This window comes from Corvus hawaiiensis, chromosome 30 (genome assembly GCF_020740725.1).
Source record: "Corvus hawaiiensis isolate bCorHaw1 chromosome 30, bCorHaw1.pri.cur, whole genome shotgun sequence".
In the NCBI taxonomy this organism is placed as follows: Eukaryota; Metazoa; Chordata; class Aves; order Passeriformes; family Corvidae; genus Corvus; species Corvus hawaiiensis.
The window spans coordinates 9303041-9315540 of record NC_063242.1 but is presented as its reverse complement, the minus strand read 5'-3'; positions in this window follow the sequence as shown (position 1 = coordinate 9315540).

Sequence of the window (12500 nt, the reverse complement as noted above, 5' to 3'; positions counted from 1 at the left end):
ACATTGTCAGTGGGAGAAGGGAGAAAGGTGGGGGGAGGAGAAGGGTTCTGAAGTCGTGGTATGATTTTATTTTTTTCTTTTTCCCTCTTTTAGGTCTGTTAATAAACTTCTTTATATTCTTTCAAGTCTAATGCCTGCTTTGTTTTTCTCCTAATTCTTATCTCACAGAAGGTAAACATTAATGAGTATTTTGGACCAAACCACTACACTAAATTGGTGTTTCCGCCTGGTTACAAACCGAACCCACTACAACACCCCAGTAATTCATAGTTCTTCCCTGGAGTTAAATATCACAACTTTATTACCCCAATGGAATTAAAAGTGAATCATAAGATGAAAAAAAGAGAATTAACCTGAAATGAATGAACTTCATATTCTCCTGTGCATTTCTTTTTCCCTTCAACTCTGCCTAAATGGAGCACTTAATGAAGAGCAGGTTGTGGCCTGCAGTTATTTCCCTATTGTTAGTAACTTTATTATTGCTATACAATTTCCTGCTTTTTGGTGTAGCTCTGTTAATTTTCTCCTGATACTTAAATCAGTGGACCTTGGACTGCCTTTTTATCTGGCATTTTAGAGTCTTAGTACTTAATCTTAATTTTACAAAATTACATTATTTTGTAAAATTATGTCAATTCATCTAGTTGCCTGAATTTCAATTATTATGAAATAGAATTATAGTGTCACCTTGTGCTGATGAAGAGGAAAAGAACCACAGGGGCAAACTCCCCCACAAATGAACAAACAAAACTTGTCTCTCCATTGTCCCCTTCATCCCCAAAAGATGTTGAAAATATCTCCTGAATGTCTTCTCTAAACACGCGAAAGAAAGTAAGGTTATCAGGAGTAGTCAAATGGATTCACTAAGGGGGAATCATGCCTGACCATTCTGATAGACTTCTGTGATGGAATGACATGACTGATGAGGGGAGAGCAGTGGATGTGTGGATGTCAAGGTTGCTGACACTGTCTCCCATAACATCCTCATAGGTAAGTATTAAAACTCTCAGTTTTGTTCCTTTCTTTCTCTGCCTCTGTTTCTTGGTTCTTTTACTCAGAGTTTGGATTGAAATGCAGGAGACGCTGAGCTTTTCTTCAGACTCGATGTTTATTATTTCTTATCTATGGCACAGCTGCACGGAATGTGCCTCTAAGTTAACAAGGTGGAAATGGCCCCCGAGTCCGATCTTCCAAGGCCTTTTAAAGCCCAAAATACCCAATTATGGAATGCCAACTAATTTATTTTTGCTTACAATCCAATAACTAATCATTCATGTTCTACACTGAGGGTTTTTTGAACCAATACCAGATCACCTAGACTTGAGAAGAAGAAGGAAGAAGAAAGAAGAATTAACCTACACCCAAAAACCTCCATCTTGTTACATGTATATTACTATATCCCAGAAATCTAAATTCTCTGAACCCAGGGTTCCAACAGGTAAGCTCAGGAAGTGTGGGTTACATGAGTGGACAGGAAGGTGGGTTGGCCAAGGCCAATAGCATCCTGGGCTGCATCAGGAAGACTGTGGCCAGCAGGTCAAGGAAGGTCATCCTGCCCCTCTACTCTGCTCTGATGAGGCCACATGTGGGGTTCTGTGTGCAGGTCTGGGCTCCTCTGTACAAGAGAGCTGTGGAGCTTCTGGAGAGGGTTCAGAGGAAGGCTGCAGAGATGATGAGGGACCTGGAGCACTTCTACTGTGAGGAAATACTGAGGTAGCTGGGACTGTTGATCCTGAAGAAGGGATGACTGAGAGGTGATCTTATCTGTATGCATACAACTGACTCTGAGATAAGATCAGGTGGTTGGATCATGGTGCTAATAATTTCAACAGTTTGTGGGTTTTATCTCTGTAGGGAACATTCACTTAAGAGTTGGACTTGATGATCCTTGGAGGTCTCTTCCAACTCAGAATATTCTATGATTCTGTGAAACGTCTTAAAGATGGGACTCTTTTTGGTGGTGTCCAGTGAAGACTCTTTTTAGTGGTGTCCAGTGACAGGACAATAAGCAAAAAATGAAACACAGGATGTTCCAATGACTATGAGAAAATTATTTACTTTGAGCATGCCAGAGCACTGGAAGAGGCTGCTCAGAGAGGTTGTGGAGTCTTTTTCTCTGGATATAAAACCTGCCTGGATGTAGTCCTGTGCAACCAACTCCAGGAGAATGTGATTTAGCAGGGTGTCTCTGTGGTCTCCAGAGGTTTCTTCCAACCACAACCATTCAGTGATTCTGTGAAACCATTTTACTCAAGTAAATTCTCATAAATGAAGTAGATGAATAGAATAGAATAGAATAGAACAGAATTTAGATGACTAACTAGTCTTAATGCTTTTGACCATTTATTTCTGTGAAGCTAATTTCTGCACTATTAAACAAGGTATCTTCAAGAGAAAAAATATTAAAAGCAGACCAGCAAAGAAAATTTAAATCCTGATGGCAATGAGCTTTAACATTTCCTTCTGAATTTTAAATGCTATATTTACATTTCAAGACCTTACAGTTTTTCTATCCTGACTTTGAGGTGGTCCAATTTAAAATTGTGTAGATTATTTTCCGCCTTCCAAAAATTAGTAATGAAATGTGTTTTCCCTTTGATAATTCAACAGGCATGGGATGTGTACACTCTTGGGGACAAAGAAATAATGCTAAATAAGGTGGCTGATTATCCTTCTATGTTCTGCTCATAGCTAAATTGACCATAGCTAATTTCGTTTTCACATGATTGGCAAGAGGGTAGGTGTTGTGAACCAATATGTTAAATGTTCCACTTCATAAATTGGAAACCTGCCTGGTGCAGCTGATTGTGACAGCTGGCTCATCTTCAGCATAGGGCATGTGTGCATTTTGTCTCATGACATTGAATTAGCCAACTGTCTGTTGTCCTCTTTTGAGGCAAAACTAATAAGAAGTGTGATTAAAGAGCTACTTTATTTCACTGATCTTTGCCTCAAAAGCAGACAAAAATCCTATGCCAATGGATAAATTTCTGCCCTTGGTTACCCTGTAGGTCATCAATCCAATTAAAAACTCAATAATGAAAAATATTCAAAGTTTTGGTGGCAATGAATTTGACTTTCATTTCTGCAAGTGGAAGTTTGAATGTCCATGTAAGTCACAGATGAAAATGAGTACCATAATTTGAACCCCCAACTATTTATTTAATAATAAGACTGAAATATAGGAAATTGCACATAAACATAAGAAAATAAAACACTTTTCTCTTTGTGAGTGAGGGTGTTAAAATACTGGAATAGGTTTCTAGAGAGGTTGTGGGGTCTCCATCTTTGCAAATACTCAAAACCTGCCTGGACAAAACACTGAGCAACCAGATGTATTTGACCTTGCTTGAGAAGAGCTCTTGAACTGAACAATCTCCAGAGGTCTTTTCAAAACTTAATTATTCTGTGGTTCTGTGGTTCTGTGATACTGAACAAGATTTCAAGAAAGAGAATGGCAGAGTTATTAATTTTATTTGGTGATTGTACTATTTTTTCGGTAATTTTTGGGTTTCCTCTCTCAGAAAATGCTGGTAGCTGAAATCTGAGCTGCACAGGTTTGTGTTTTTACTAGGGTTTGTATCTTTACGAGTACTACCTTTTAGACTCCCAATAGATGTTTTGTAGAAAATTGAATTTGCTAGGAAAATAAAATACAGGTTGCAATGTTTTATAATATTTTATGGATCAAAATGAAATAGATGCTTTAACAACTATTATTCTTTATACCACTTAGTATAGAGGTTTCCATGGATTCCATAAACAAAGCATAGTGTAGAAGACTGGCCCATGAAAAGCAGTCTAATTGGGTTCCCCAGAAGATTGTTTTGTTTCTTAATAATAGCCACTTCTATTTGTGTTTTCTCTGTATCAAAGTTTTCATACTGACTGAAAGAATTGTTTATGCCTGTATGAAAATGGCAAAAGAATGAGGTGGGAAGACAGTGAGTGCTCAGTAGACATGAATAATAGTTACGGAGAGACTAAGTGGCATCACCAGATATGTACATCTATGAGCTCCAACTGTTAAACAGCATGCTCTGATTAGGTGTGTCATTCCAAGCTCTTACACAACTAGATGCTAGGGAAAGTGGAATCACTTGGCAATAATGCCCCTGGTGTTAATCAGCACTGACAGAATCGGTGTTCCAGCTACTGGTGCAGAATATTACTTAAAGGCATGAAGTAGTTAGAGGTAGGATAGTTGGCAGAGTTACTTCTGTGATTTTTCTGATCCACAAAGCAGCGTTTCCAATCATCACTTTGAGAGTCACTCAGCTTTTGCTGCTGGATTGGCTCTGGTGCGGGAGGCCTGTGCCAGGGTGAAAGAATCCTTCTTCATAGCAGTCACCCTGCTGTTGCTGCACACCATTAATGCCATGCTATTGTAGCAGGATACTCTGCCTAAGCAGGGATGCAACAGCTTGGCAACAGCTTGAAATTGATCATGTTCCTTAACCTTAAGAGTGGGTCGGCACACTTTTTGCAAGTTTTCAGTGATGGCTTGAGCAAGGAGGGTCTGCTGCTTGGTGGAGCAAGCAGGATCCGATCAGGGATAAGGTCAAGCAAGGAAGGTGTTTCTGCTGCTTTTAGTGTCGAAGAATGCTGAGACAAGCTTGACCAACTATCAGACCCACCATGAGGACATGCAAGACAGGTGCTTCCTGACTGACTCAGGAAGCAGCAAGAGTGTGCAGGCCCTGATAGAGAGGGGAGAGTCAGAATGAAGCAAAGAGCTGCTGACACCTTTTTCAGCACAAAGCATATATTGCTGTGTAAAGCTGACAACACATAATCTAAAAAATACATATGACTGACAATCACTTTATACTATAAAAGGCCAGTCCCACTTTTACACTGTGAGGACTTCTAGCATGCCTCCCTAAGGTGTGTGAAGGTCCTGCCCTTGAGTGGGGATGCCCCTCAGTGTTACTCCTTGAGGCTGAGAGAAAGAGATTTGCCCACAGGCATTGGTATCATCAGTCAGGTAAATACCATCAGTCTCTACTTAATAATTCTTTTGCTAGCTTAAATATAACAGTGTCACTATAATTGCTTTTATCTAATTGCTTCAAAATTGCTTCAAAACACATTATGCTCTCCTAGTAGTTACAAATATTTGTACTGCATAGTGAATAATTCTGATTAAGGTATTTTTGGCTGATAATTTTAATTATTTAAATCAATTTAAATAAATTATTTATTATATTTACATAAATATATTTGTTTGCCATGCTTAATCCTGTATATTGTATAAAGGTTCAGTTATGCCTGTATAATTCTTTAGACATAAACTGTTGACTAAGTCTGGGTCTAGGATTGGATCCACACCCAGGCGACTCTCTGTGAAAGAGTTTAGAAAGCAAGGGGGTCCTTCCTGTACCTTGTGACTCAATGGAAGGATTTCTCTAATCAGCTTTGTCTGAAGCTCCCACTCTGCCTGTGACAGCCATGCATTGTTAATGCAAAGCCGACAGTGACAATGCAAAAGTTTGTCAGTTTTACTGCACTGAGGACCAGCAGAAGAAGAACACAATTTGAGAAGGTGTAGAGCCTGTGGCCCATGACTTGAAGCACCAGTAGTGCGCTTAGGATACTTTCTGAGATATATACTGGTAAATTGAATCAGACCTTGGCGTGAAGATGGTCCTGAATTGCTACAAAAACTAGGAAATTGTAACATTTTTGTGTTTGTATTTGCTTGCATGCCATCCACGAGTGAGCTCTGGGGCCAAAGTTCAGTCGTTCAGTAAATTAGGATGGGAAGGGTCCAGGAGCTGTGCATGGACCCACCTTATGGTGATTCTCTCCTACAAAATATTCACTATGTTCTTTTGATCATTGCAATATTGGCAATACTGTTAACATTTAAGCAGTTTTACTTTGTAATTTTAGAGCTCATTTTTTATAGTCCTTAAAGAGGACAAGAGGAATATTTTACTAGACATTTGTCCTGTTTTCAAGAATAATGAGAATGCAGATAGGTTATTTTTGCTGAGTCTGATGATGAAATACATCTTATTTCATGAAAACAATGAATTCATGTTTTTGAACTAAAACAGTTCAGAGTGAAAAAAAAAGGAACATTAAATACTTATGAATTTTAAAATTCAAGATGTTCCTGGGAAACTGCTCCGTATGTTTCTATTCTATGTTAATGGAGGAAGGACGATTGGTGGCAACTTATTCATAAGCTGATGATATATATTTGTGTTGATGCCAACATATCACACCATTGTAAGATTTCACTGACTAGACGATTAGCATGTTGCTCATTTTGCTTGCCACAGGCTTATTGGAGAGAGATGGAAGAAGAGAGATTCACTCTGAAAAATCGGTATACCAGTTTCAAGGAGGAACATTAAACAATTTAAACCAGTATTGCCTCCTAGCAATTTAGTTGCTTCCCTGCTGCAATATCTCCCAGCACTTTCTAAATATTGTATGAGGTACTTAAAGGTGAGGACACAGCTGTTGTGATTATCCATATCCATGAATCATTATTAATGACATTGCTTACTGACAGAGTTCTCTGGGTGACTATTGCGCCTGCCTCAAGTGGGACTGACAATCCCTTTAAAAATGCATCAGTTCTTTTCACTCTTTACATTGCGTAGGCTTATCAAACATTATTAACCCTGTTATTTCTTGGACAGACTGTAATAAATGCTCCAGCACTTCTTCTCTCTCCCGAGGCTGCTTCAAAATCTGCTTTTGCAAAGAGTGACTGAAACATTTCTTTCAAATTAGAAGTCTAGGACAGTAAGAAAGATAGCTAGAAATGTAGCTTATCCTGAGCTTCAAAGTAATCACCTTTATAGCACCCTTTAGCATTGGTAATTCTCTATAATACCTTTACATTTACTTCCTGATATCCTCATAATCCGCGTCACGCTGTCACGGACTAGATTTCTCAAGGAACCATGTCATAAGATTGACACTAAGAACATAATACATCTCACCAAGCTGGTGGAAGCAAACAGAATGTAGATATTTTCCAGGAAAGACTTCCTGGGTGGATCATATTGAAGCTACCCAAGAAAATAAAAAAAAATTCATGGGAAATATTTCCCCTTTACTGCAAATTCAAGTCTCTGGAGGTTTTCAGGCCTGCTGTTGTTAGATGCATAGAATAAAATATTTAGTCATTTATTGTCTGCTGTCTAGACTAATGTTATGGGTGTCATGGATCACAATACAGTCATGTGGCTCACTGCCCTTTGTTGTTTCCTTTAGGTTATTGCATGTATAGGTTTCCTTTTCTTTTTTCTTTTATTTTTTCTAGTTCAAAGAATTAAGCTGATATTTTATTGTACCAAATAAAGCTCTTCTTTCTGTTTCTATACCAAGTTCCAATTTATATTTGAAAGATTAAATTCTTTACATTTTACATTCTTAAAGGATTTTGCCATAAAAATTATTTTCTCTAATACTGACAAGTACAAAGAATCTATTTGATACCAGAGAATTCATTGCTGTCAGAGCTAAAGATGTTTGGGATAATACTGAGGCAACTCCAATTATTGATATTTTGTATTCCATGGTTTTTAGTTTCCCTTAAACTCCTACTTTGCCATTAACATTTAGCATGTTCAGAATCTGGTTCACACTTTTAGATAGTTTAATGCTTAGGGATGAACTACTTTTATATTTAGAAGTCACTCTGCTGTTTTAAAAATGGGATCATTATGTTTTCTTGAGTAGCTTTGTGTCTTGTCATGTTACAAAGAATTGAACTCCTTTCCCAGAGCTAGTAGTTTCTTTTAATTTCTCTTCTGGAGGAGCATAAAAGCTCTTCATGCAATTCTCTAATTATTTGCATTGTTACAGAATGTGCTCCCAAGCGTTGTTTACTGAGCAAGAAAAGTTTATCTCTCAGTCTCACACAGATGTTCTGCCATGGACATTTTAATCTACATTAACCCCGTGGAACGTAATTTTTCCTGTCAGGAAGGATTTCAAAGAGTAAGTATTGATGACCATAATGTAAAAGTCTTATAGGGAAATAAGGCATGATCTGATTAATAACTAGGATTTAGGATTACATGCAGACTAAAAAAGGATGAATGAAACAAGGGACCCTGTATCACTTATTAAATATACTGAGTAGCTATTCAGTGGGAAACACTAGTCTGAAAACACATATGTACTGAAACCTAGGTGGTGGAAAAGGAAGTTGATAGAAAGTACTTTGACACTGGCAGAGAAAACATAAGGATCTGAGCATGAATATGAGTATATCCCTCATAATAGCCAGAAACCATCCCCCTCAAAAAATAATCCAAACAACAAAACAAACAAAAAACCCAACACCCTCACCCTTCTTTTTCAATGTTTCCAAATACACACACTGCTAACCAAAGAGCTGCATTCGCAAGAATATTTTTTCCTTCTACCCAGAAATTTCCCTCTCTTCTTTCTAAAAGTTCTTTAGAATTATCTTTAAAACAACTTTACTTTTAATAAATTAACCTTTTCAAAAAAAGTCTTCAGAAGTCTTCCTTCTGGTGGAATATTGCAGAAGTAAGGTGGTAAGAGATAGGGCAGCATAATCAAAATCTCAAGTTTTTTAGACTGATTTTTTAAAAATACTGTATTCAGAATTTTGTAAAAGACCAGCTTCTAAGATGTAAGATAGCATAGCATAGCATAGCATTGCGTAACATAACAAACATAGCATAGTATAACAACATAGCATAAGATATAAAATAAAATAAGGTAACATAAGAACCATGTGCAGATGCTTTGCATCTAAAGGCAGCTATCAAAAATAGCTGAATTTGTACAGGGAAATCACAATTTTGGGTTTTATTTAAGTATATTTTTTAGATTAATTATTTTTAAAATAAAAAAATACAGGTATTATGTTTTGGACAGAAGGAAAAGAACTCAATTTTTTTCCTTGACTATATGAATGTAAAAAACAAAGTTACTCCATTTGTACAACCTTGTGCAATATCATATGTATTTTGATAACTAAGTACTTCCTTTTGTTAAGATGCTTGTAGAATTATGTGTTGATTTAAAAGAGAAATGTGTTGCAGTACATATTGTTGTGTTTTCTTTGAAGATTTTTTTTGTGTGCTGTCAAATTGTGTTTCTCATTTTCCTACTATTTTTCTCAGAAAGTTGTACTTGCTAGCATCAAATAGAATTCCAAATTTTTCTAGTGCTGTGATGTACAGAGAGTTTTAACTGAAAACCTAAACATTCCTATTATCAGTATTTTTCTCCTACAGAACATGACAGAAGGGTTCATCTTCTCCTTTAAGATATTTTTGACGCATTGGATGCTTCAGTTTTAAGAAAGTTTCTGATATCTTTAAGCTTTTTCATTTGAAATGGGATCTAAAGTCCACTGAGTTTGTTAACTTTATACTTGTATGCTGGGATATGTGTGCACAGGCCAAATTGGAGACTCACCATGTTCCTACAGGTTCCTATGCTGAATTACTGAAAATACATCTGAAGACTCTGAGATCTGTGTATGGTCATGGACAGTCAAATAAAAGAAGGTTACAGTTTTGGACACAGATTTTTAAAATGGTAGATCGCAATTTGTCAGAACTTTTGGAAGGCAAGGAGTTTCTACACACAGGCAGGAACCTTTTCATTACAGACCTTGACTTTCAGATATTATGGCTTGTTATAGATATAAAGCAAGTTCGCTTGCTATGATTCCAGAAATGGAGAACAGGGTTTCTGTTGTGTGAGAACTTTAAAGTCTTTCTGTATCAAATTAAATAGGTATCTTCACAAATGTAGCCTTCTTTATCTTGTTACATGTTTTTAGCTCCCCCCTTGTTCCCAAACGTGCACAGGAGTTGACATCAGTGAAAATTCTAAAAACCCCCATTTTTACAATTGTATTATATATTCTTGTTGTTTTGTCTGAGGGCTGTATCATGAGCAAAGAGATTCTTTTGATAAATGAGGTCCTGATTAGTTTTATTGACATGGAACTACAATACAAATTAAAGAATTTGGAAACTTTTTTCCAATTTCCACTGTTTTGCAGGTGAAAGGTTATAAGTGAGAGTGCAAAAATTTTTGAGAGCTATAAAGTAAAATTATAAACTGTTCTGTGAATGGCTTTCTAAAAATGCTAATACATGTATCATTGCTTAATGGTTAAAAGGATTCAGATTTAATGATTTGACCTTTGACCTCTAACAAAATTTAAAAACACTTCATAAATTTCTATGTAAGGGAGCACTATCACTTGGGAAATTTTACCTTTGGCATATTTCATTTGATTCAGTACTGGCATTTATGTCCATATTTGTGTTATGTGCATGAAATTTAAGAAAATATCTCTCTGTAGTAGAGGTTCCTATCCGGAAAAGAATGCAGCAATACCTTGAATAGACAACAAGGAGGGACTACCTATAGGGAAAACAGAGTGTGGCTACAGTATAGGACTGGAAAGCCATTTCCCAGTCTCCTACTGGGACTTTTTAGCTGTCACATTCTTAAAGGGTCAAAAGTTCTTTTACCTGTCTGACTCAAATTGTAACTTTTTAATGTGGATTTTACAGAATAGATGACATCGTAGCAAGGAAACCGTGCAATTGTGTTCTCCCCTGTCTGCTCAGATGTTTTCCATAACTGTGGATGTCAGTTAGTGCAGAGCACCAGCTGTTCTGGAAATCTGGAAGCTTTCATGGCTGTGACCCCAATCTGTCCACCTGGCAGCTCTTTCCAGAGCAGTGGTTTCCGAAAGCACCAGGTCCCCGTCCCCAAGGCAGTGTACATGCAGGGCCAAGCTCAGACCAGCAGACCTTGTGAAGCCAGACACTACATAAGATGGCACAAAAACTGACATTAGCCCAGACAAGATTCTCCTGTTTGTCAAGAGAGATGGCAGCGATGAAGCAGCCAAATTCTGCTGATTTAGCATTGGTGGTGAAAACCTTCTCTATTTAAATGTTCTTGTCTGACTTTCCTTCAGTTTTCCTAATGTACTTCAATCTTAGCCTGGTAATTTAGCCTGATGTCTCTATTTGTCTCTATTTCTATTTCTATTTCTCTTTTTTTTTTTTTGTAGACTCCCAAACTTACTCAAATTGGAACAAGATTGTGTGTTTTTTTTTAGGGGATGGAAACCATTTAATGAAGCTTTAAAAGCCATTTTGTCCTAGTCTTATTTTAGTACAGGTAACCTGTAGTCTTCCACTTCTTCCCAGATGTGTATTATTCTCTAAATGCTTTTTTTCTCTTAGTAAGCATTATCGATTAAGATTACATGACTTGATGTAAATTTTCTCTATATTTTCTATATTGCATTGTGTTATGAAAGCTAAAATTTAAAAGAACAAGAATTTTGCAGAAGACGAGGTAAAGGTGAATGGTATTGCACAGGCTTCCACATCCCTGATAGAAGTGATTATTAATGTTACCATATATAAGGACTGTCAGTATTCCTCCCTTGAGTAAATAATTTACATGGGTTTGATTATATTCTTGCCACTTAGCCTGGGATTACTGGTTGATTCATTTACTTCTCTTTCTGTGAGGGGTCATGTTAGAGCTTGTGCATCCATCTCACACCCAATGTGTCAGTAATGTGCTTTAAGTACATAAATTGATTTGTTTTTCCACGTTAGGGTTTTTTTTTTTTTTGCATTGCTTTGTTTTTTGTTGTTATTATCACCACTCAGTTCCCTTCTTCTCTCTGATTCAGGATTCTGAATTCTGTTTTTGAGAGAGAGTCTCTGCACATGTAGAAAATATTTTCCCTTCCTAAACTGCAGTATTCAGACTTTTGTGGTTGTGGGCCCTGTTACATGGGACAGAGGATCATAAACCAACAAATTATTGCACTTACAGTGTCTGATAGTGGCAGGTTCTTTTAGATTTAAAAATATCTAGAAGAGTCCCTTGAAAAGGCCCCCAGATATTTGTGTACCACTGAACTACATGTTAGAAACAATGCAGTTAGATTAGCCCACCAAAGAATTCTTCTTATTCCCTGAAGTCCTGGAAAAGACAAACTGTCTTTTGGATTCCTATTCTGGTAAAAGAAAGGAATCAATTAAAAAAAATTTTGGAAGGCGAGGCAGATTCAAGTGGTGAAAGGATATGAACTGCAGTGGAAATAATATGTTTCTGATGGATGGATGAGTAGAAAGATGATTCAATAGTGGAGGAATAGGTAAAAGAAGAAGGAGTTTTTAACCGATTTGTTTTTAGCTTTTCTTAAAAGTGTTCAAATACTTTAATTATATGAAAATCTGTGGTGGAATTTGGTAAGATGTTCATGCAGAGAAAAGGAAACCCTGAAGGTTCAAACATAAAAATGAGCTGCCATTTTTACTTTTATTGTGTCATAGTTCTAAGGCCTTCTCTGTCATAATAGAAGGCAAAACCTGGACAGTGTTAGTGAACACACTAGTTAATGTTAGTGTGGAAGTCCACAGACTACACAAATAGAGATAGTTACTTCTGTAGTTTTTTTCAGACTCACAAAGTTCTGGGTATCTTGGTGCAACTGCATTTTG